This window comes from Cibotium barometz, chromosome 23 (assembly GCF_041138505.1).
Source record: "Cibotium barometz isolate CiBa-2024 chromosome 23, ASM4113850v1, whole genome shotgun sequence".
NCBI classification, from domain to species: Eukaryota; Viridiplantae; Streptophyta; class Polypodiopsida; order Cyatheales; family Cibotiaceae; genus Cibotium; species Cibotium barometz.
This window is the reverse complement of record NC_141068.1, coordinates 46952021-46977342: the sequence shown is the minus strand read 5'-3', so window position 1 is coordinate 46977342 and position 25322 is coordinate 46952021. Positions and strand designations below refer to the sequence as shown.

The following is a 25322-nucleotide window of genomic DNA, read 5'->3' as shown; positions in this document are numbered from 1 at the left end:
TTTGACATGAAGGATTTGGGTGAGCTACGATACTTTCTTGGCATTAAGGTTATTAAGATGCCTAAGAGCATATGGCTATTCACAGAGACATTATGCATTGGACATGTTGTCTAAATATGGTATGGTTATATGCACATTTCTATAACATTGGATTAAAATGGCAAGTTGAGTGGAAATATAGGTGAGATTGTGAAGAATTCCACTATTTACAGGAGGGTAGTGGGCAGCTTGATCTATATGATGATTACCAAGCCAAACACAGTTAGGTTGGAGAGCTAGTTTATGTAGGTTCCTTGGAAGCCGCATTTGGATGGTGTGAGGTGCACACTATGCTACATGAGGTTTTGAGTTGATTATGGCCTCTTCAATGAAGAGGAATATGGAAAGTGTGAGGCACACACTATGCTACATGAGGTCCTTAGTGGATTATGGCCTCTTCTATGAAGCCAGTATACAGCTGCAAGTGCATGGAAACACTAATGCAGATTGGGATGGTACCATCTTTTGGATAGAAGAACTACTAGCATGTTTATGTTTTCCTTTGGAAGTGGTGCTATTACATGTTTTCCTTTGGGAGTGGTGCTATTACATGGAGCAACACGAAGCAACCCTGATAGTAGTAGTTGCCTTGTTAAGTATAGAGGCATAGTATAGGGGTGTGCTTGTTCAGATATCAAGCTCAACATGAGATGACACTCAAGAGAGGCGTTGCATGACTGTTCGACATTTACATCACTGGCTGTTTTGGTATCTGGCACCAACATATCTTTGCCATATATTCTACACCTGGACTACACCGACTAGTCCACACCTACCCACTCCACATAGAGTGTTCACATTATGGACTGCTTGTATATACTCTATTATCTTGTATGTGTGTTAGTAACTTTATCTTCTTTGTAGACTTCATTTTGTTGTGTGAAGAGTTCAACTTCTCACCTTGTGTGTTCTCTTCTCGAGCTTGTGTGAGTGTGTGTGTGCTTGCAAGAGCTCAAGCTCTCCCCCTACATATTTTCATGTTATCAGAGTCTAGTTCATGCTAAGGGCTGAGTGACAAGCAAGATAAGCACAAGAAGGGATATGAGGCGTGAGATCCCTACCCTCTCTGCGTATCGAACTCTGGGGGTGCTGGCAGCGGAAGTAGCAACCTCTTGCGCAAGGCAGAGCTTCCCACTCGGGGCCTCGCCCACCACGAATGTGCAGACAAGAGACTAATTCCTCGGTTCTTCCAAAACTGAACTCGAGAAAAAAAAACTTCCCTCACCCACCAGAATGCATTAGATCAAGGAAAAGACGTGCACTTGGATCATAGAGACCAACGCTTTTTTCCTCATCGAGAGGCACAGCCGTTGATTCTTTTCCATATAACAAGGACTATCCGGGATTTACTTCATCTATCGTACCATAACAGAATTGAGTCTCATTTTAGGGATCCATCAATCCAGCCTAACCCCATCCAGTCCCATGGGTTAGCCAACCACCCAACCACTGTAGTGATAGGATCCATTTAAGAATTTGGTTATGTTTTGTCCCAGGTGTACCAGCAAAAAGAGTTCCCAGGCTCCCTAGTTAGCGCTTCAAGCAAACTTCAAGATAGTCACACCACTTACACACCCAATATGAAATTGCCTGTTCATAGACTCAGCTGTCTTTAAAACAATATTTTAATGAAACCATAATATCAATATATTTATAGTATGTATGCATAAATATCTATATGGTAAAAAGAGGAATTTTTGTTATATTTTAAATATGTATATTCATGGTATGTATATACATGGGTATTTTTATTTATCAAAAGAGGAATTTTCATCGTATCTTTAAATAGGAAAAAGCATAATAAATTTTCTTATCAAAAAGAGAAGGTTTCATCATATTTCTACATAGATAATTTATGGCATGTTGAAGCCTATGTTCAAATGGAGAAGAGAATATTTTAGAATATTTCTATGAGAATATTTTAATAAAATGATGTATGCATAGTTATTAAAGGATCATTTAGAAAAAGAAATATTCTTATTAAATTCCATTATTGATGAATAGGATTATTTATACAAATTTTGGATTAGACTTGTCGTGTGCTATGCACTCAAAGTTGTCATAGAAATACATAACATCAAGACAACATTTGTTTAAACTTGTAGGTCTTCTAGCAAATAAATGTGATTGTGGAGTATTTTGTTTTGAAGCCCCCCAACAAATCCACTTAGAAATATGTAAGCATACCACGTGTGTTAAATAGAAGAGTTTTTTATGAAAGCTTTCATGGAAGCTTGGCAAACAAGAAGATGATGGAGGATATAGCTATGGAGGAAGAGAGAGTAGCATTCATGTGGTTAGGTTAAGAAATATGCACGAGTTATGAAAGTTGAGAGCTCATCTTTTTCACAAAGGAGCTTGATTGTCATTCATTCACTTGCTTATTAAATAGGCCTTTGCTTACAATATAGCTTGCACCCAGTTGTCACACTTGGACCTAACCTTTTCCTTATTGGCTTTACCCATTCCCTTGCAATTCTATTGGACACCCTTTATAACCATTCCTTTTATTTTTGAATTCACTCATCCACTAGTGCTCATTAGCACATCCTAGGCATGCTAAAAATCAATATTCCAGCACCCCCCCTTGATGTGTGTAAGGTCATCACCATACTTGAGAAGTGATAATCCCCCCCCCATAGTGCCCATTTAGGCCTTTAGCACTATGGTGTCACTTTTGGGTGTAGGATTCTTACAACAAAAGAAAATAGACTCACAAGTCTCTTAGCTCATATGATTTAAAATAATACATCTTGGGGTACATCAATTACATCATTGGATCAGGCATTTACATAGTTTGTAGACGAACAATTTGATTCATTACCAAATTTGTTACAATTTTTACATGGGGGATTACCCTTGCTCCAAAAAATCTTCTCTATGTGGCCTTGCATTCCACAACAGTCACAAGTTAGCCTTGATGTGCTTGTCCTTGTCCTCTTGGTGTTGATGCTCTACCTTCTCTTGAATAGAAGGCTCGACCAACATTTGATGTAGAAGCTTTATGTGCATTCTTTAGCTTTGATTCTGTTTCTAGGAGTGAAGCTTGTATATCATTCATTGAAAGTTTATCCATACTTGATGAACATTCAACAAGATCACTATAGCCCTCAATATAACAACTAGCTAAGAGTATAGCTTTAGCTTCATCATCCTCAAGCTTCTTCTCTATTGAAAATAAGCTGCTACATTTGGAGTAGAAGCTTTATGTGCATTCTTTAGCTTTGATTCTTTTTCTAGGAGTGCAGCTTCTATATAATTCTTTGAGAGGTTATCCATACTTGATGAACATTCAACAAGATCACTATAGCTCTCAATATCACAACTAGCTAAAAGTATAGCTTTAGCTTCATCATTCTCAAGCTTCTTCTATATTGAAAATAAGCTGCTGCTAATGCTCTTAAACTTATTAATATGCCTCATCATATAATCATTAGGCTTCAAATTAAGACTATATAATTGTAGAAGCAATTTAACCTTTGAGTTCTTATACTCTCCTTATACTTAATTCCAAATATTTTTTCTAACTCATACTATGCTTTTTTAGCATTGGTATTCCCAGTAATTTTGTGTATGATCTCATCTCCTAGGGTAAAGGCAATGGTGCCAAGTGCTTTCTCATTCAATTCAACCAAGCTTTCAGATAATCCATTACATGCAGCATAGCTTTTTATAGACATTCGATTCAGTTATGGCATGCATGATGGAAATAGCCTATAAATGTTTAGGCTTATATACCAACAAACAAATATTTTGAAGTCTCGAGTGGAAAATAATGGTAATACAACAAAATCGAATGAATTAAGGCACCCATTTGAACAAAACATATGTATTCTTAAAGATAATCGATTACATGCAGGATAGCTTTTTATAGCTAGTTGATTCAATCATGACATGCGTGGTGGAAATGGCCTTTAAATGTTTAGGCTTATATGCCAACAAATGGAGAGTTTAAAGTCTCGAGTGGAAAATAATGGTAATATAAAAAAATCAGACGAATTAAGGCAGCCATTGAACGAAACACATGAACGAGTGTTGTCTAAGGAAAGAATAGCAGGATCAATGCTGGTAGAGAAGGTTAATGAGCCTCTTGATACAATGATGCAAGCCTACAAGGGTAGATTAACGGCTCAAGTGGAGATTCTGTAAAAGCTGTAAGAGTATCCCAATCCACAAGAAGAGAAAATCAATTTCGTTGTTCACCAACAAATGATTCGAGATACTCAAACTCTTTTAGAAGGACCACCACGACAGTTTATTAGAAGACCAGTGGCTTAGAAGCCTGAACTTGACACAACAACAAAAGATACTCCAAGCATGGAGAGAGGGAGTGAGCAAGCTCCTCATCCTTCTGTTAGAACATATGAGATTCAAAATGAAGCGCATAATGCACCATTGACTACTATAGATTTTGGTTATGAGATACCAAAATTTGAAGAAATGCTGGCGAATGAGATATGGAAGGATGTGAAAAAGCAAGTGGAAGAAGATTCTTCTTCATGTCAATCACCACCATTTTCTATTATGGATTTTACTGGCCAATAGGCTGGTGAAATGGATACAGCATCTTTGCAAGATGATTCACAGACTATGGCTTCACCGCCCAGTAAGCTTACCCTCAAAACATTTCCTTCATATCTAAGAGAATATGAGAGAGAGAAGGATACTTTGCATTTGCATGCAATGTTGTCAGCACTTGTACTAACATGCACATTACCATCTTCAGATGTGTTGAAAGTGAGGCCAGACCTATGGAATGAAGTAGCACTTTGTTAAAGAGTCAAGGCTATGAGCGAGAAGACTTTTGAGTCTATTAACTACTGGCTCGGCTGATTAAGCACCAAAGCAACTCACTCCGATGCCTGCCAACAAAGTGGGGAAATACTGTGAAGTGCAGGATCAAAGTAATTCTACATTGCACATAGAGCACGGAAAGATTATATCCACATTTATCGTGGATAGTGGTGCGGGTATAAGCATTGCTACAAGAGAAATTTGGGAAATATGGGGAAAGCCTACAATTAGAAGGACATGTATGGTTCTTCAAGTAGCATATGGGAATTTGGAGAAACCATTGGGATTACTTGAAAATGTAATCTTTAAATCTTGTGGTATAGAGTTTGAGCACACATTCGCAACAGTTGATTTCAAAAAGGATCCAAACTATGAAGTGATTTTAAGGAGACCTTTTATGAGACAAGTCATGATGATGATACAAGATTGGGGTTACAACTATTTGTACCTCAGACATGAGAACGTCATCTCACAAGGGTTAACTTAAAAAATCACGCTTATAGGGATGTGACACACTCTCCAGTGGGATGATTTTGACTCTGCATCCTCAAAAATTTGAAAGTCAACTTTGTCAGAAAGAAGATTAGATTTGTGGATGTATAATGCATTGTGCAGAGAATTCAAGGAGGAGGATGTGGTCATTTATAAAAGTTTCACTGATGAATCTTATATTCTACTGCCATTTTTAGAACATCTGATTGAACCTCTTGAGTGGAATGATGTAATTGACCATCTAATTGAACCTCTTGAGTGGAATCATGTTCTTGCAATGATATCCACCTGTGTATTGCCAAATAAAACCAAATTCTATGATTAGGACAGATAAGATATTGTGCCCGTGCAGATGATTAAAGAAATCTAAAATTCTCAAGAAGAATCTGCACAACTGAGATATTTTGATGCAGAAGAAACACTAGGAGACATGGTCTCTATTAGCAGATGTATCTCACTCTGAAAAAAGTGCGGATGATGAAGGGAGTTATGATGATTATTTAGATTCCTTGTCCATATCCTCCTTATCAATATCATTCAGTGCTTGCCACTCCTGTTCTAGTTTTTGTTGAAGTGCTTACTTCTGAAACTTCCTATGACTGTTACAAAACTTTCGTTTTGGTCCACTCTTTGTGTGTGTGAGAGAGAGATTATTATAAAATAACTAATCATTCAAGTAGATTCTAATCATAACAAAATTATTTATTTAGTTTTGTAATTATCCCATTTGGCATCTTGGCTTGAAAATGTGTGAAAGGGAGTTACCTCCTCCTTGGTGGGTGCCTCTCTAACCCCCCCTCTTTCCCTTCAGTAGACACTTGCCTTGAATCACCTTTTCACGTTAGAGCTTACGCACATGCACGGGTAGCACTTGTGTTCCATTGTGAAAAAAAGATAGAGGTCATCCTAAGTTTTCATCTCTATAGTGTAGTTAATCAACAAGGGCCCCACATATTTGGTGCCCCTCCCCAAAGGAGGAGGGGGGCGAGGGGACTATTTCCCCCCCAAAAAATGGACCCTCACTTGCAGCCCACATTGACGTGATGTTTTTGAAAATTGAGCCCCCCCTCTTATGTACTACTATGTTTGTAGTTAAACCTCCAAGAGGTTCAATTATTTGTGAGTGGAGGGGGTAACACATATGTTACCCCCCCCCCCCCCTTTTTGGAAGTGTTTCCTTGCAAGTAAGTCCCCCCCCCCCCCCTTCCTCTTAAGAGGAAGACCACATCTAATATGTGCCCATGTGAGGGTCTTGATCCTTGTGTGAAAAGGTCTCTAAGTCGATGGTGTGAAAAGGTAATGGTATCAAAAGGAGGGGTATGGCATACCTCTCTCTTTGTTCACATGATATGCAATTGAGTAATTTTTTCCATAGTCTAGTTCCCTGATGGTTGTTATTTTGTTAACATATCATCTCCTTCTATTATTGCTATTTACATTGCTTTGATGAAGAGTATTGACCTCAAATATCTGCAGATTTGGAGCTCTGAGGAATTCTTGGATTATACAAAGGTTAGGCTTCATAAATGAATGTTGATCATTGCTTAAAGATATAAATTTGAATAGGGTACATTCAATGGATTGTTGAATATTTACTTTGGGATGATTGATGTTGATGCGGATGACATTTTTTTGCTAATACTTGTTTAATGATTGGTTGATGCACATATGGGCTCCAATGTTGGCAAGGCCTGGTGCATAGACAATACAATCTAGAACTATAAAGTTTGATCTAGGTACATGAGTAGAGAGCTCTCATCTCACCTTAATACATACCTCATGTGCCATTGTGACATGCTGCTCAAGGTGGTAAAACTAAGCCACTGCGAGAAGGTCCTCGAATGATGAGAGATGATGGCCTGGACCCTCCTATGGTGGCATGGCCATGGGCAAGGACCATGGGGTCTCGGTCATTGAGCTCTGCATAACTCAATGGCTCTACCGAGTGTCACACCTCTTGACTAAGCTCTTGCACTACGGGTTTTTTTTTTGTTTTGTGAGCATTCTCTTGCAAGCTTTTTTGGCATCTACGAGGATTTTGTGAGCTTTTTCATAACCATAAGCCCATAAGCTTATGAATTTCAAAACCTCAAATCTACCAACCTCCATAGTCATGTACATAGAACCCACAATATCCTTATATATTCAAGTAATGTAGCAGCCCACCAGAATGACTAATAAAAATTTGAGCCATGCATATATACATGATGCACATAACACCAAAATGAGGTCCACAAGCTCATAGGATGCTTATGCATATCTCACCAATTCAAAACAATTAGCTATCCATATATGCACACATAACACCAAAATGAAAACCATAAGCACACCACACCAAATCCAAACCATAAGCTTATAAGCTTATGAATCGCAAAACTAAAGCTACTAACCATGTACATACAACCCACAATATCCTTATATATTCATGTAATATCCAAATATACATGATACACATAACACCAAAATGAGGTCCACAAACTCATAGGATGCTTATGCATATCTCACCAAATTGAAACAATGAGCTATCCATATATACACACATAACACCAAATTGAAAACCATAAGCACATCACACCAACTCCAAACCATAAACAATCTTGTGCATACTACCAAAATGAGAACCATAAGCTCGTAGGAAGCTTATGCATATAACACCAAATCCAAACTGTAAGATTTTAAGCTTATGAATCACAAAACTAAAGCTACTAACCATGTACATACAACCCACAATATCCTTATATATTCATTTAATATCCAAATATACATGATGCACATAACACCAAAATGAGGTCCACAAGCTCATGGGATGATTATGCATATCTCACCGAATCAAAAAACTAAGCTATCCATATATACACACATAACACCAAAATTAAAACCATAAGCACATAGAAATATTTTGCATATCACATCAAATCCAAACCATAAGCAAGCTTGTGCATAATTCCAAAATGAGAATCACAAGCTTGTAGGAAGCCACCAAATCCAAACCATAAGCTTATAAGCTTATGAATTACAAAAACTCACAGATATTAACCATGTACATACAACCCACAATATCCTTATATATTCATGTAATAGGAAGCCCACCAAAATAACTAATCAGAAATTGAGCTATCCATTTATACATAATGCACATAACACCAAAATGAGGTCCACAAGCTCATAGGATGCTTATGAGGTCCAAAATATCCATGTATCAAAAGAGCTATCCATATACACAATGTGCATAACACAAAAATGAGAACCATAAGCTCATAGAGGAAGCTTATGGATATCACACCAAATCAAAACCATAAGCTTATAAGATTATGTAAAATAAAAAACATCCATGTAATATAGTTGTATGTTAAAATAGGATAAAGTTCACTCATCTTCTGGATCACATGGAAGATCCATGAGGAAATTGTGTGCAAGATATGTGTCTCCCTCCATGAGGAAATTGTGTGCAAGATTTGTGTCTCCCTCCATGCAAAGACAAGGCGATGCAAGTCCTTGGATTGGCGTCCCAACTCTCCACATATGGCAAAGACATCAATAACACAATCTCCAGGAACCGTGAAGGTACTAACAAGCCACCTGTCAACCATAAAGACATCAATAACACAATCTCCAGGAACCGTGAAGGTACTGACAAGCCACCTGTCAACCATAAAGATCATTGCTTTCATCAATCCTATAAAAAACCATTCATTTTTATTCAAATAGATTGGTTTTGGACTTACTTGTAGAAATGCTTTATTCTTTCTGCACCCCCACGTATGTAAGAACCCCCCACCTTTGTTCATTCAAAGGAGAGTATATGGCTTGACTCATGCAACATACTGCTGCTTCTAGCATTAAATAGTGTCTTTGATATCTTCTCACCCGCCTCTCGATCCATCTTTGGGAGAGTGTATGTCTGTCTTTCCAAAAGACCTCCATCAATAAGGTTTTCACCTAGAAGAAGCACCACATCATACAAAATTTTGTAGCAATAATATGTGAGAATATGTGATAGAGACAACGCATATATATTAAATAGGTTTAGGCTCTATTGTTTACCTCTTCTCCACACTCCAATAAGTAACCATACTCCACAAGAACTATGTATGTCTGATGTAGAGTGAATCCTCCCTTCATTACATGTAGGAATACGGTATGGAAATGATCTGCCAAGTTGAAAGTCACATACCATCCTTCATTAGCTATGAAGGATGCAGCAAACTCTATTACTATGTCAGATAGAGAACACATTCCAATCTGGGAAACCTAGATCTGGCAATAGCTCAACTACCAAGCCCGTGGGAAAGTCAACCCAACCAATCAGGCCACCTCTACACACAGAGCACCATGATGTGAGAGCTCCTTAGCATTAACCTTTCCCAAAAAAGCACCAATCATGTAACCAACAATATGTAATGAAAGTCAATAAGATTAATATCCAACTAAGCTAAGACTAAGTTGTATTAATTGAAGTCCTCACATGTATGTTACCTCAATAAGCGTCGTGACATCTTCCATAGTCACATCCACATGTGTGAAATAGTGCACATCTACAATATCCACATTTATTCCATGAGTGCCAATTCTTTTGCATCAAAATTAAACATGTAGCAAAGTTTAATACCATTTTGGTGTGTTTCTCTTGGTGTCTCTTTGTCTTGTTATCCTCCCATATGAAAGTCAAGCCCGTTCTTGCTTCAAACTTCATGAGAATGAGAAGATTCTGCCATCTATGGAGGTATTTTCTTCGCCATCGAGGTATTTTCTTCGCCATCGAGGAGGTTGTGGATCTTCTTCCATTGGAGGTTGTGGACCATCATCTTCTAAGTTTTCACATCTTGATTTTCTAATGCTTTTTGATAAGCCTCATAGCTTCAACCATATGACTAAACAAATAAACCTAAGATTTACAAAAAGACTTGTAACGCATTATAATATGTTACAAGAACACAATACCTGTCCATAACTCATGCTCACTTGTATGTTCCAAGTGGATAATCCAACCACCAAGGACATACTTTAAGCTCCCATCCACTTATGTCCCTATCTCTCCATGTGGTGGAAGGATACATACACTCCTCACTATTGATATCTGTCTATGGCCTACTGTCTATGGCCTAATAGCTTCCGGGGTGCTTACAAACACCAATTGTCTACACAAGTGACGTATCCACCTGTCCAAGAGCTTTATGCTGCACAAGTTTCATGAATATGTATATACATGTATACAGCAAAAATATAATAGAGTTCAAGGCTTAAGTATTACCTATACACAAGACGTTTGTAAGATTCCTCCATTTGTGGTTGCTTCTCTAGTAGCTCCAATGTTGCCTTCATGTCCAACCAAATATCTGGGAAGGCCTCTGTAACATGCAAGTCCCTCTACTCTTTCCAAAAGCCTCAAAAGCAACTGGGAGATCCAATCCAAGTGATTTCAATTGTTGAACTGTGGTCTTGCCCTGATCAAGCATGTACTCCCAATAAGTCTCCTTCATCACATGTAATTGTATATTCTTTGTATCACCAAACTTTGTAGATGCTATAAGATCCTTATAACTCTTGTTCTCATCATCATGAGAAAAATTTCTTTTTTCCTACCCACATGTAGAAAGAATTCAACATTTTTTATTACATTCTCTAAACATGTGTAAATACAAATAATAAATTATGTATTCATTACCTCTCTAGACTCAATCGAGAGATGCATAGCACATACAATTTCTCCTTGGTGAGTGGTACAAGACCTTTCTAACTCCAATCATAGCTATAAACCAATTGAAAAAAACCATCACCATTTCCAAGGTTAGCAACATGGAGCATCTTATATGCACGATCCTGAAAGTTAGTCTCCACACCCCTAACTGCCTTCATGTATTGTTGATTATATTCATGTGTGGGGTGAGAGTGCTTCTTTATCCAAAGAGGCCATAGATTTCTTAACGGTATGTGTAAAGTTAACCTGCATTCATGAGGGAATAACAAGAAAACATCCCAAACAATAAGATTTTATAATTATTTTTCAAATCACACAAAGAACATCATTCTTGACATAATATTGTATGTCTTACCTTCCAAACAAGCTTTGATAAAACAGTAGCCGGGGTGGTGTACCATGGATTGTTATTCCTCTTTTCAACCGCCATCTCTACTTCAACCCACCTTCTATCCTCTTCAGCCAAGAGCTCAAGAAGATAAGACTTATCTGCTAGGCCAAACTTTTGAAACCAGAAAACTTCATGCGACAAAGTTGGAACAACATGTGTTCTAGCAAGTCTACGATCCACATTTTATTATATTAAAAAAAAACTTCACTTAACTCAACAAAGAAAATGCATGTATATAACTTACTCATTGGTGGATTTCAAAGCAAGCAGTAGTTCCCCCTCTTTTCATGTGTCCACCTCAATGAACTAGCACCTTACTCTCACATGACAATGATAATAGTGCTCATAAGCTACATGTAATGACAAAAGCCCAAAGTCTCAATGAGTTTAAAAATTAAGAATTTTCAAGAATTAAAGAATTGGAAGGTCAAAGTGTTTACCTTCATGAATCTGAGCAAACCATGCCTTAAGCCTATGATTCCCATCCTACACAAGAATTTCTTGCCCTTTAGATCCTCCCACTCACCATCCAATTCACTTTCAAATTGATCATTCACTAGATTCCATGTCGGTCCCCACTCCAGCCGATCAAGATCTGTGACATGAAGGAATTCATCACTCCGAGGCATGTGCATAGAGACTAAGAATGGTGCTTGTGTAGACACATAGCCATTGGCATCAAAACCATCGTGAAGGTTTGACACCTCACTAGTTGCTGTACGAATCGCCTCATTGGGTATAACCTTGTACAATGGTGCTTGTGTAGACAAATAGCCATTGGCATCAAAACCATCATGAAGGTTTGACACCTCACTAGTTGCTGTACGAATTGCCTCATTGGGTATAACCTTGTACAATGGTACAAGAGGTGGCTCTGTCGCTCTCCGCACATGGAATTCCCCCAAAACATCTTGCAACAATCCAATATCTATTTCCTTTCCCATCACTCTCGGATGAGGAGGAGCTTTCTCATTCTCCCCAACCTACTTGCCTTGATCACCTGTCTCCCCTTCTACTTCCATAGTAGCATCATCTCCACCACCCCTTTCCACATGATGATGATCATCACCCTAGGGTCAATCAGACTCCCCCTCACCAAGAGCCCCTGGCTCAATGGTTATAGTAGGCTTGGTCTCTGTCACATTCTCCCTATTGTGAGAGGTGGCCTCCTCGCTCATGGTTCTACCTGAAGGGCTAGATCGAAGTCCATAGCTTTTGCTACTTGCAACACAAAAGGTCGATTACTCACAAAATACATGAAAAATATGTCCATCATCTAAAAGTAAGTTCCAAGTACCTCTTTGTGTAGATTGCTTTCCTCATCATCCCATGATTCACTCTCCTTCAAGATCAATTGCTCTACCCCTGCAAATTTGAGGAAAACAAAAGTAAGCAAATATAATGTGTAGTTCAGTAGTTCATATAAAATCAATTTAGAAGGATCTAAACAATCATGACTTTATTAGTGAAAAGAAACATGGATTTTCTGTAACCAAAGCTTTTGAGAAATCACTATGGAGGTATATATTTGTGGAAAATTGTATATAGCCCCACCACCCCTTTCCACGACACAGAGAGGCTCAAATATCAGATCGTATATACTTACAAAGGAACACGGTACCAGAAGCATCACTTTATGTATTGTGATAGTCACTTGAAACCATCACCATACACCCTCTTCCTAACAATACTACACATGAAAACTTCAATAGGTTGGATATTCATGTCACCAAGATTTACCTTCCCTTTACCTATTGTGTAATTGGAAAGCCCCAAGTAATACCTCAACTCATCCTCTGAAGCTGCAGTAGGTATATTTATCTTGATCCCTAAGATTAAGAAAGGCACACGAGCTAAAGAATCATCTAAAAGGAGACCATCAAGTTCTTTCTTGGATTCAGCAACTCATCCTCTGAAGCTGCAATAGGTATATTTATCTTGATCCCTAAGATTAAGAAAGGCACACGATCTAAAGAATCATCTAAAAGGAGACCATCAAGTTCTTTCTTGGATTCAGCAAATCTCTCTTTGTCAGCAGAGCAGCAGCAGCCAGATATATGTGGCCTAGTAGTCCAGATTGCAAAGGTAGCAGAGATACCACTTGGGCTGGTTCTTCATCTCTACACTATTAAATGTTTTGTCATCGATTGGCCTCCTATATCCTTTTCACTCTTCTAGGTGTGCTACTCTGTAGAGCTATTTCTTGAAGGGTTGCTTTAGGGTAGAGTTACGTAAGTGGATATACATACCAAGGATCGGCGGCTCTCGGGCAAGGGTGATTCCTTGCTAACCTATAAATGGTTTCATCATAATTATGGATTGTTGGTAGGTGGGAGAGGTACTTGGGAATCTCCTCTTGTAATCTCTCTTCTACTGCAAAAAATAGGCTAGTGGGATTAAAATTGATATGCCCCTATGTGCCCACTATGGTGTGGTTCTTTGATTTATTTTGGGTGGTACCTTACCTCCTTCTTATGACTTATTCCTTCCTTGGTTGTGATGGTTCCTCAAAATATTAATCATTTTATCTATTTCAGGTGGGACCTCACCTCCTTTTTTGTGACTTGCTTCGTTCTTTAGCTGTGATGGTTTCTCAAAAGCTTTAGCATTTAAGTGTGGGAAATCCACCCCCTGGACTTGTCCTCTAACTTTGCACCAGTTCCTCGAGAGGCTTCAACATTGTTTGGCTAGTCATCTATAATGATGCCTAAGGGTGGATATTTGTACCCTTCTTCTAAATCCTTATTGGCATCCTCAGTATCCTTGTTGGCTCTCACACTAGCTCCTCACTAGGGATCAACCTACCTGACTTCCCATGCTCTTCTATGTGATATTGCCTCTGTAGCTCATAAATAAAATCAAGAGTCTCATCACCCTCTATCTTATCAAAAGTATGGTAGGCCACTGCCTTCTTCTCTTTTATTTGGGCCATGATATGATGGTAAAGGATTATGATGCTAATTAGGTCATAAATGGTAGTGAAATGGACTAGCTTTTAGAGAGCTCTGTATGTTGCTTGCATATTTGCAAGTCCTTCTTTGTGAATCCATGTCTCTACCCTATCCATCATGGACTAGCTTTTAGAGAGCTCTCTAGTATGTCGCTTGCATATTTGCAAGTCCTTCTATGTGAATCCATGTCTCTACCCTATCCATCATGGCATCCACCATGGCAGTAGATCATAAATGGTAGTGAAATGGACTAGCTTTTAGAGAGCTCTGTATGTCGCTTGCATATTTGCAAGTCCTTCTTTGTGAATCCATGTCTCTACCCTATCCATCATGGCATCCACCATGGTAGTAGAGCATGATCTACAAAATGATTTTAATTTAGGATAATTACTCCTACATCAACCTCTATATATGGATTCTTCCATATGGCACACCATGCATGGTAGTTCAAAACTATGGGATGCATCCTTTCTGCTAGTTTCTCCGAGAAGCAGATGTCTCCTTTAAAAGTCATCATGTTCTATGCATGTACTCCACTACTACTAGCACCTTTCTATAGACTCATGTGGCTAGATCAACTGCATCGTGGAAGAAAAAAGGGGGATCCTAGAGCCCCCCTCATGATCTGCACTAGATCATCAGGGGGGCTCTAGGAGCCCCCTTTTTTGTGCATTACAATAGAAGAGAAGGGATTCTGGGGGTGATTCTGGGGGAGTACACCAAAAGAGAAGGTAGAAAAAGGGGGCTCTAGGATCCCCCTTTTTTTGTGGAGGAAAGGAATTAAGGCTCTTAGAAAGTAATTACAAGCTCAAGTAAAGCCCAACTTGACAAGTCAACAAGCCCACCCAACCACCCCCTAGTTCCAAAGAGGGTCAAGAGGAAACACGAAGTTCTTCCACTCCTACCACTTATCTTGTGTTTTTCTCTATAGCAAGTAAACTACTACAACCTTATCCTAGTGTTCCTCCTACTAACAAATCTGAGGCAGATTATATTTTCTCTCGTCTCCCTTCTATCTCTCTAGAATTTCCCCCTAACACTCTCCCCCCCCCCCCCCCCCCGAGGAGTTGCTGCCGGCACCCCACCCATCTCCACCAAGGCCAATTCAAGAGGTACGTCTAATTCAACCCGTAGAGCAGGATGACATCTAACCCTATACTGACAACATTGTTCTTGAGTCTTTAACATGTGCATAATATGAAGATTTAATTAGACCTAGCAATCCACTGCCTTTGTGAGTCTGAGTTTGAGATCATCAACCCTAGGCGATCTCGCCACAAAAGGTTTGATGATCCTTTCTGATATTCCACAGTACTTTAGTAGCTATTAGGTTTGCCTTTCCTCAAGCTTGGCCAATCACGCCCAATGACTACAAGCTATATGAGAGCGCCTAAGTGAAGCGACCACCCCTCCAACTAAGTAGAGATAATTAGAAGTGTTCAACCACCCAATGTGTGCTAGCTAAACTAGAAGGAAGAGCCCCAACTAAGTATAGATGAGAAGCGCTAGCAACTCCCCTCTCTATTAGTCGTCTCGTGAAGGGTCTACGTGCCTTGTGATCTAGGGCAGTGGCCTTTTGTATCTCAAAGGTCAACCCCCTCAATATTCAAAATAAAGGGCCAACTAGCCATGGTCGAAACCTCCAAGCATTATAAGCCCTTCACATGGTTTAACACATGCAACAACCTCCAATCCTCATGAAATTCAACACAATAAGCTCCCTTTTTTTGTGGAGGAAAGGGTTTTTGTATCATTTCAATGGTTTCCTTTTTCTAAAAAGACTCTCACGCTCTCAATGTAGTGGGTTTTGGGTGATTCTGGGGGAGTACAACAGCTAGAAACCATGGATGAAACTTTCACGCTAGCCAACAAAAGATAAGGGAGAAGAAACGAGTAGAAGAAAAAAGGGGTCTCTAGGAGCCCCGTTTTCTTTTGTGGAGGAAAGGATTCTTGCCTAAAACCATGTAGATCGCCGGCCCAAGTCCACATCACGTGCTTGTGAACGCGGCTTGGTCTGTTTGCGAACGCGTCTTGTTCACCTTCTTGCGAAAAAGCTAGGGTTTCTCTTGGCCTTGAAAATTATGAAAATTATGAGATGAAAATATGGCCTTGAAAATATGAGATGAGATGGACTGAAAAGCTAGGGTCTTCTTTCCCAGTCCTTGAAAATTATGAGATGAGATGGTCGGCTGGCTACTTTTTGGACTCGAGTTGCTGACTAACCTCACGAATAGCTAAAATAGCATTTTAATGCTAATAAAACCACATGTTCACATTGTACCTTCTATACTAATAATAATTGTAATAAAACCCGAGAGAGGGAGAGTCCACGACACAGAGAGTCCCAGATCTATAGATAATAATTGTCCTACTTTACGACATAGAGAGAGATTATTAATCTATAGCCTAAATATGGAATAAAACCTTGGAAGGCTTGGAAGGACTTTAAATACTCATTTGGCTCGTGTAAGTAAAATACTCGTGGCTCTTAAACCCTGGGAAGGAATTTTGCAAGTACCTTATAAATACTAGATTTTGCAAGATATGGTCATTAGTTGTTATTTTGGTTATTTCATTAGTTATTATTTTCTTTTTTGGCAGTGTCGTCAGTCATTAATTTTCTATTTTGGCAGTCGCGTAGTTATGAGCAGATGTAAAATATTCTTTACAATTGATGTCTTTGAAAATTTTAGTTAGAATCGGTGTTGATTTACCTTTGCATTGGAACTAATGTTAATATTAATATATTAATATTTATGATATACTATAAAAATTTAATATTTTTAAAAAAATAATATAAAAATATCTAATATTAATTAAAAAATATTACTATTTAGTTATTAATCTTGAACTTCTTAAATATTCTGACATTATATAATGTGCATATAAAACATATTCCTAAAGCCAAATTAATGGCATTCTATCAAACCGGTTTGGAAGCTTCTCTACACTTTCTTCAACTGCATTCAAACCTTTACATAGTATGGAGGCCTTGATTGAGTTTCATTCTAATGAGCCATTGGTTTCCAAGTATGTGTCTATGCAGAATGGTAAACTCATTGTTAGTCAGGCATATTTGGAAAAATCTCTTCCCAATGGTTATCAAATGTCAAGTTTCAATGCTGTGTTGGATGGAGATGAGGACATAACTATGCATGTTTCGATGGTAGGACAGTGTGATATTGAAGGTAACCTCCATTTTGTTTTTGATGCTACCTTGTCCAAGAAGTATGCTGTTATTGGTAGGCAGTCAAAGGAAGCTAGCACTTCGAAAACCCCTAATGTTGTGGATTTAGAGAGTCCCTAAAAAAACCACAGTAAGTCTCCTTCTCACCAAAATTTTCCTAGTGGGAATGAACAAAAAAGTATAGAACCTGTGATTTTGAATCACAAGAAAAGTATAGTTTTGGTGATTTTGAATCACAAGAGAAATCAACCTTCTATTATTGAAAAGAAGATCCATGTACTCATTCTTCCATGGAAGTAGATTTCCTAGTTAAGGGTATGAAGAGGATAGGTGTTTTGTATTTAAAATGTGAACGAAGGGGCCTGCATCTAGGATTGATTTGGTTAATCGCATGAGGAGCACAGGCAATGGTGACTTAAGATGGTCGTGGATTCAATTTGACCAGACACAGAGGGTGAATAATTGGTGTACTATGGCATGTCATGTTTATGACCCAAGCTAAATATGGGGTTCAAAAACGTCTACTAATTTGTCATGTCATGTGGCATCTCGTGTCTTATCATTGTATGAATCCTTTCAGTGTGCAAGAACTTATGACAATTGATGTTTGTGAGATGAAATAAGAGGACACAAAAAGCCAAGTCTTATTTTGGGAGATGTTGAATCGGGCAATGATGGATTGTGGCCATGAAGCAGCAGATTTTTATGGCTTTATGACGAGGCTCAAGATAATTGGAGGGAAGTACGTCAAGTCTTCAATGGGTGCCCTGATAACAAAATGGAGGATCGTGAACGTTCATATCTATTCCATTGGAAGAAAATCTTGCAATGACACACAAAGAAATACATCAAGAAAGACTTGCAACAAGAGCATATTACAATGTGTGATGCATTGAGAAATTGTAAAAATAGAGATGAAGCATTGAAGCAGAACAGATTGATTAGAAGTTGGTGGGGAGATGGAGCAGTTAAATATAATCAAGTTCCTGCCATGGATATATGGATGTCTTGGTGGGAAGTCCATATTGCACATTGGGATAACTTAATGACAGCGGTATGTTATACAAATTGACTCATACCATTTTGTTTAGTACTAACGATTATTTTAAATGATGTCACACATTTTTATGATACAAATTGCTTACTTCATTACTAGAAATTAATTAAAAAAATTTGGTGTGTGAAAATATTAGGTTCAAAAGGGCCCAGTTGAGGAAGCAAACATGCCAAAAAGAACAAATCTGGCTGAAAGTATGCATGGTAGTTGGCTTGCTAATGAGGGATACAAACACAAGATAAACTTGTACGATGCATGTGTATCATAAATGGCAAATTCCCTTCTCCAAAGTGCAAAGTAGTATGCATACATGGTTGGCAGACATGTGGGAGATGGACCAAGTTTAGGAACTCACCCTCACCTCCTCAAGTTGCACGTGTCATTCACAGTGTTGTCTGTTGGGACACCAATGTATGAAAAAGAGCAGCCCCTACATGGAGATAAAGAAATGGTGCAACGCAAGCAGCGTTCCAATGGAGTGATTGATGTGGAGGAGCTTGATTCACACCGACCAGGATATGTTGTGGAAAATAGATACAAGACATAAAGAGGACGCGAGACTCTTCACTTCTCTACTCCAGATGCAAACATAAGCAAGGAACCCTCTAAAGATGGCAAGCAACAAGAAGGCAATATGGGAGCCTCTACAGATCTTCAACAACCAGCCACAACACAATTTTCTATCACTGAGCAACATGTGAATTGTACCTTTTGGGGTATTTATAGAACCCCTTTAAATTCAAAGTTCAAATGCCTTGGCTGGACAATAGATAAGACAAAGTGCAACTATTACATCCAAGTGGAGTAGTTGCTCCATGTTTGTTTTCTGAGAGAAAACATCCTAGACCTGGCAGTGCCAAGGCACAACTAATGTGGTTCTATAATAATGATATGACCCACATATGGCACCCAAACAACAACATCATTCATAAGCCTCAAAAGACCCACCGAGTGGCTTGTGGACATTGGGACAAAAAACACTAAAGTTGAAGCTGACATGCTAGAAGCAGCTTGGTTTTGTCTAAAAATAGCAGGGAGTGCAGTAGGCACACATGAGGAAGTCCAAAAACATTGAACAGGGAATGCACTAGGCACACATGAGGAAGAAGTCCAAAAAAATCTCCGTCTTCGAAACTCAACTCGGAACCTTCGCCGACGTGTCGATCATTTCACTCACCTCCCCGTGGGATATAACACACATGAGGAAGAAGTCCAAAAACATGGAGGTGCAAGTAATGTGCGAAGGCCCAAATGGAGACATGGGATCTCACAAGAGGCGAGCAAGAGGATTTCTAGTGCTCTTTCAATGGAGGTTATTTACATTAAAGAGGATACCATTATCCCACAACAACATTCAGTCTTTCACATGATTACTAGTACCTCAGAGACAACTTATGATGTGCATGTAACTATCGAGCCAAGATGAACTTGCCCTTACTTCCAAAAGAGGAAGCAAGGGAACAAGTCATATCTTTCTTGCAAGCACATCTATTTTGTGTTTTTACATGTTTTTTTTCTACATTAGAATGAGAACATGTTCATGCATCAACCAGTCCTTTCTAGTACAAATCTATATGCTGCTTTTACTAGAACTCTTGCCTAAGGTATTGGTGCTAGATCTCTTGGAAATTATTATGGACCTTTTGACTTTTGACTATGGCTATGTATCTATGGGCCTTTTTAGCTTTCACTGTACATGGGCCTTTTAACTTTTGACTTTCACTGTATGGGTCTTGTGTGTGTCGGTGTATGTAGAGGCAACAACACTTCCTAGAAGAATTTACATGCTAAACTGTAATACATGGGCCTTTCTACTTTTAGCATGTAAATTGTCTATCAATATGTTTTTATTGATAACCATTAAGAACATTCAAATAAATTGCATGTATAAGCATGTAAATCCCTGAAATTTATCGTTCTTGGCACGCAGCAACTTAGCAACACCAATAGCAACAGCCGGCTCCACAGCACTGCCATGTAGACTCTTCGCCTATCCTCTATTATCTTCACGATAGTTCTCATGTGCTTTTCCACAAGTTGTTGTGGAAGAGTCCCCCACGTAACCACATCTAATCCCACAGTACAGGCAAAAACAACTATTGCTATGTCCTGAGTCACTGAGCCTCGCTTTGTGATATCAATGTTCTTCCCAAGCAACTTCATCTTTGCCAACAGAATGGTTACGCCCAGCTTGTCAGTTGTGTTGACTGAATCATAGTATGCTTACCCAGAGTGGCCTCTCATAACGTATCACATGTGTTGGATCTGTGCTTGCTTGTCTTGGTCTCACTACTACTGCTAGCCTGGGGCAAGAATATCAATCTTTCCAATCAAATAAATGGGATGGTAGACAATGAAAGTATGAACCAATCTCACACGCGCACTTGCATCTTCCTCTGCCGCTACACTAGACTGAAAAAGTTTGCCACTTTTCTATCAGTGCCTAGCACTAGACTAGAAAAGTTGCTATCTTTTCTATCGGTGCCTAGCACTAGACTTTTCTATCGGTGCCTAGCACTAGACTGGAAAAGTTGCTGCCTCTCGAGATACTTGTTAATGACCTCCTAAACTTTGTAAAAGTGTCACCTAGCTATCCTGCTTCGTATACATCGGGAGGTGGTGCTAGGATCCACATCGGGAGGTGGTGCTAGCAGGTGCGAGTGATGTTCTGACGTCTCACATGGTGGAAGAAGAGAACTTACCTAGCCAAGCTTGATCAGGAGCTATACTAGCTATTTCTTGGGAGGGACTTTAAGGAGGCTCAGAGGATCTTCCAGGATCATCGCCTATACAGACTCTGATTACTTCACCGGACATCTGGCACACCTCCCAAGAAATAGCTATACCAGCTATTTCTTGGGAGGGACTTTAAGGAGGCTCAGAGGATCTTCCAGGATCATCGCCTATACAGACTTTGATTACTTCATCGGGCATCTGGCACACCTATGCCATATCTCTCTACCATGCCCTCGAGCAGCCACCTCTTCTCCATCCAGCCGAACCCTATCCCCCACACGCTTGCTTCTTTCACCTGAGCATGGTGAGAGATGATATTGACAGGACGTAGACTGAGGGAGCACAAGATCATGATGGACTCCTCACCAAGCATGTCTCTCATGCTAGGGACACACTAGCCCCTTTACTAGTTCACATGTTTAATAGGGCTCTATGTGAGGACTTCCTTGCCAGCTCGTCATCGAATATTATTGTACCTATCTTGAAAGCAGGTTACCCCATGGACCCCAGCAACTAGAGGACTATCATGTCGGTCACACCTTGGCCAAGATTTATGGTTCGATTTTGGAGCATGAGCTTAGTAGATGGTCTAAGGAGCAGAGACTTAGAGAACCAAGGCAGGCAGGCTTTAGGAGAGGGCACTCCACACTAGATCATATCTTTACACCTGCAGGGGATCATTGAGGAGGGGAGAGCTCATTGGCATTGGATACATTGCTGCTTTGTGGATTTCTGGCTTTTAATATTGTCCCACGGGACAGACTGATGAGGAGACTATAGGATATGGGAGTGCCGGTAGAGATGCTCTGGGGGATCATTACACTCTATGAGTCACTCACACAGGAAGAGTACGGGCTCCAGGAGGTGACTCAGAGATCATACATAGCACTATCAGGGCCCTTGTCTCCTAATTTATTTGGCCTATACATTGACAAGATTTTAGACTACATAGACAAACATGGAGGACCAGGAACACATTTAGCAAGAGTCGTGATACCGAACCTCTTGTATGCAGATGATATTGTTCTTATTTGTGATTCACTAAAGGGGCTGCAGAGGCATTTGGATGCATTACGGGCCTTTTGCAAGGACCAGTACCTCATTGTGAACCTTCAAAAGACCAATTTCATGATCTTTTATACCTCCCCATAGTGGATAAGAGATTTGCAATACAATTTACATACAACCGAGAGCCTATGGAGTATGTTACCTCATATGTATACCTTGGGATCACTTTTTCTCGAACTCATTTTTCAATGTGGAAGGTGGCTGAAGCTAGATTGATGAGGGGATATGCAGCCCTTTGCTCACTACAGAGGCAATGCTCACAGATACAATTTTAGGATTAGGATTAGGCTTTGGCTATTTGATATTATAGTTACACCTACACTACTGTATGGTGCCCCCATCTAGGGTCCAAGCTTATATCACAGAAGGAGACAGAGGAGAGAGTCGATCGAGATAGATACAAAGGAGGTATATGATGGGTGGAAGCTGATGGAGAGGCCCCTAGTGGCAATGATCTTGCGCATGATTAGAAGTAAGCCATCAGTGCCACATGAGATTGTGCGTGCAGAGATGTGGACTGCACTGATGGTGACAGAGGCTCTATCCCAGACAGTGACATATTAGCATAGGCTATGGGAGCTTCCACTAGATAGATACCCTCGGCTAGCCCCAGAGTCCTCGAGATACCTAACACTCAAGGGAGATATAGAGTGCTCGTATTATGCACAGGTAGGCACTTGGTTTAGCATGCACGACATGCAAATGGAGGCACTCCTATGAGTCCTCGAGATACCTAACACTCAAGGGAGATATAGAGTGCTCGTATTATGCACAGGTAGGCACTTGGTTTAGCATGCACGACATGCAAATGGAGGCACTCCACCTGTTACAGTACAGCATAGAGGCCCCGTCTTTTGCTCTCAGTCGCATGGAGCGGAATAGGGTTATCAAGAAGGACATTGTCAGATTGGATACTTAGAGGACATGGAGTTCACCTAGTTGTCCACAGGGGGGGAGACGAAGATGGCCTTCTATAGAGATCACCTCCGATGCCTGATAAAGGATGGCTTCATCATCCACCCACACTACATGGACACACACCTATTTTTTGGGGTGAGATGTGCGATCGACCACATCTACACCTCGTCCCACCAGCTGGCTAAGAGTAGAGACTTCCAGAAATGGACCAAGGGCAGCCACACCAAAGGACAAGATATGCCAGGTTTGTCACAGAGATCCCAAGATAGAGGATTGCATATGCTGATGTCGTGTATACTATGAGATTTGGGGAAGGTTCCACTAATTTTTCGGAGCTAGGTTTGGACGACTTCCCAGGATCATGGACTTCCCGAATCACAGATATCTAGGACTTTTTTTGAGAGCTCTGCAAATGTCGCCATTGGTCTTTCAGTCTTGACCAGTGTTTCATACATCAATCAAAGCTAAGGTGTGAACGAGGATTTTCCATAGAAGCAGCAAAGTCAAAGGATGGAAGACTATTACAGGTTTATATTTTGTCATATTTTTTATGAATTAATAATCATGGAGAAAATATGCTTAATTTAATTTGTGCAGGATTCAACTTAATGGAATGTGCGAATGTGCACAAGATTATTTTATGTAACAAGGCCCAATAGCAATTATATTTGGGCAAAGGGTTTTATGTGTACAAACCTTAGAGATTTTGATATGATTAAAAATACGTAAAGCAATATCCCAAAAGTGGGAAAAGCAAGCCCAATTTGTACGCTCATCTATTCTTAGCTCCTTGGGCTTTTTTTTTTAAATGAATAAAATTCTCTAAATACTCATGTCGTGGAAGTGGAGCTACACGGCATGGGGGGGGGAGATTGCACCCAATCTTGTCTTGATGATGATGTTATTTTATTTCCTTTGCTTTGTGTATCCTATGTTATTTGATTTCAGTTTAATTCAAGTCTTTGTTTTTAATTTTGATATATTTTATAAGTTTTAAATTATTTTCTTCAAGAAGTAAAAAAGAGTCCCATGACAGTGGTATCAGAGCTTTGGTTTAATTTAATCTTTTTGAAGCGATCAAAGTCTGCTTTGGTTTAATTTAATCTTCTTGAAGCAGTCAAAGTCTTGTGGACAAATAGGTAAAAGAGATAAAGGCACAAGTGATTTTGGTAATTTTTTTGAAATAAAATTAAAAAAATTTTGGTAAATTTTTTGAAATTAAATTGAAGAAGAACAAGTTTTTGGACAACAAATCCCAGTTTTTGGACAACAAATCCCCATCAATCTATTGGATCAATCTATTGCAGAAAGGGTGAAAGGGTAAAGCAAGGTGTAAATCTATTGCCCAAAGGGTAAAGCAAGGTGTAAAACCATTAATGGGTTTTCAAAAACCATAAAACCACCTTTAATCTCACTAATCTACTTCATAATCTGTCTATACAGATTGAACCAGCAAGGGAAGAAACATAGAGACCCACAATTAGATTGCTAAGCTGGTAATAATGTTTAAATTCCATAATGGAAGGTTAATATTAATCTTGCAAATTGGGAGAGTTTTAAATTTATCTTTCTCTGAGAAAACGCTGCGCCTATTTTATGAAAGGGAGGAAGATCAAAATTATATATGTATATATATATATTTCTCTTTTAAATTCTTTTTTCTTCCTTCTCTCTCCAACGGGCGGCAGCAGCGCGATTGTTTTCCCTCTCTCTCTCCCTTTGGCGCAATTGGCTACTTCCTTTTTATTTTATCCCCAGCGCTGTGCGCTTTTACACGCTGCCAAGTATTTGACCTAAAATCCCTTAAAATAAAATTAAACTATAAAGTCTTATCTTCTATTATTTTTCGGCAGCACATACCGAAAATTTCGTCGTCCTCCTCGCGCTGCGTGAATTTTCATCATAAAGAAGTGCCTTAGTTAAGTTCTAATTAAGGTTTAATTATATAAATATATATATATAATGCTTCATACGCTGATCGAGAGAGCCTT

The 25322-nt window shown here is 39.3% G+C and overlaps 2 long non-coding RNA genes across 3 annotated transcripts; both read right to left on the bottom strand.

The window, feature by feature from the left end:
* Positions 1-8761: 8761 nt before the first annotated feature.
* LOC147626011 (uncharacterized) lies at positions 8762-10019 on the bottom strand. Of its 2 annotated transcripts, XR_015268821.1 has the most exons (5): positions 9935-10019; positions 9802-9860; positions 9370-9641; positions 9051-9264; positions 8762-8967 (listed from the first exon to the last, which is right to left on the bottom strand). It is a non-coding gene; the product is annotated as an uncharacterized LOC147626011 (long non-coding RNA). The 2 variants fall into 2 exon arrangements; XR_015268820.1 differs by having other exon boundaries at positions 9051-9641.
* A 68-nt stretch (positions 10020-10087) lies between these two features.
* On the bottom strand, positions 10088-10768 carry LOC147626010 (uncharacterized). Its single transcript, XR_015268819.1, has 3 exons — positions 10577-10768; positions 10267-10502; positions 10088-10182 (listed from the first exon to the last, which is right to left on the bottom strand). It is a non-coding gene; the product is annotated as an uncharacterized LOC147626010 (long non-coding RNA).
* Positions 10769-25322: the final 14554 nt, after the last annotated feature.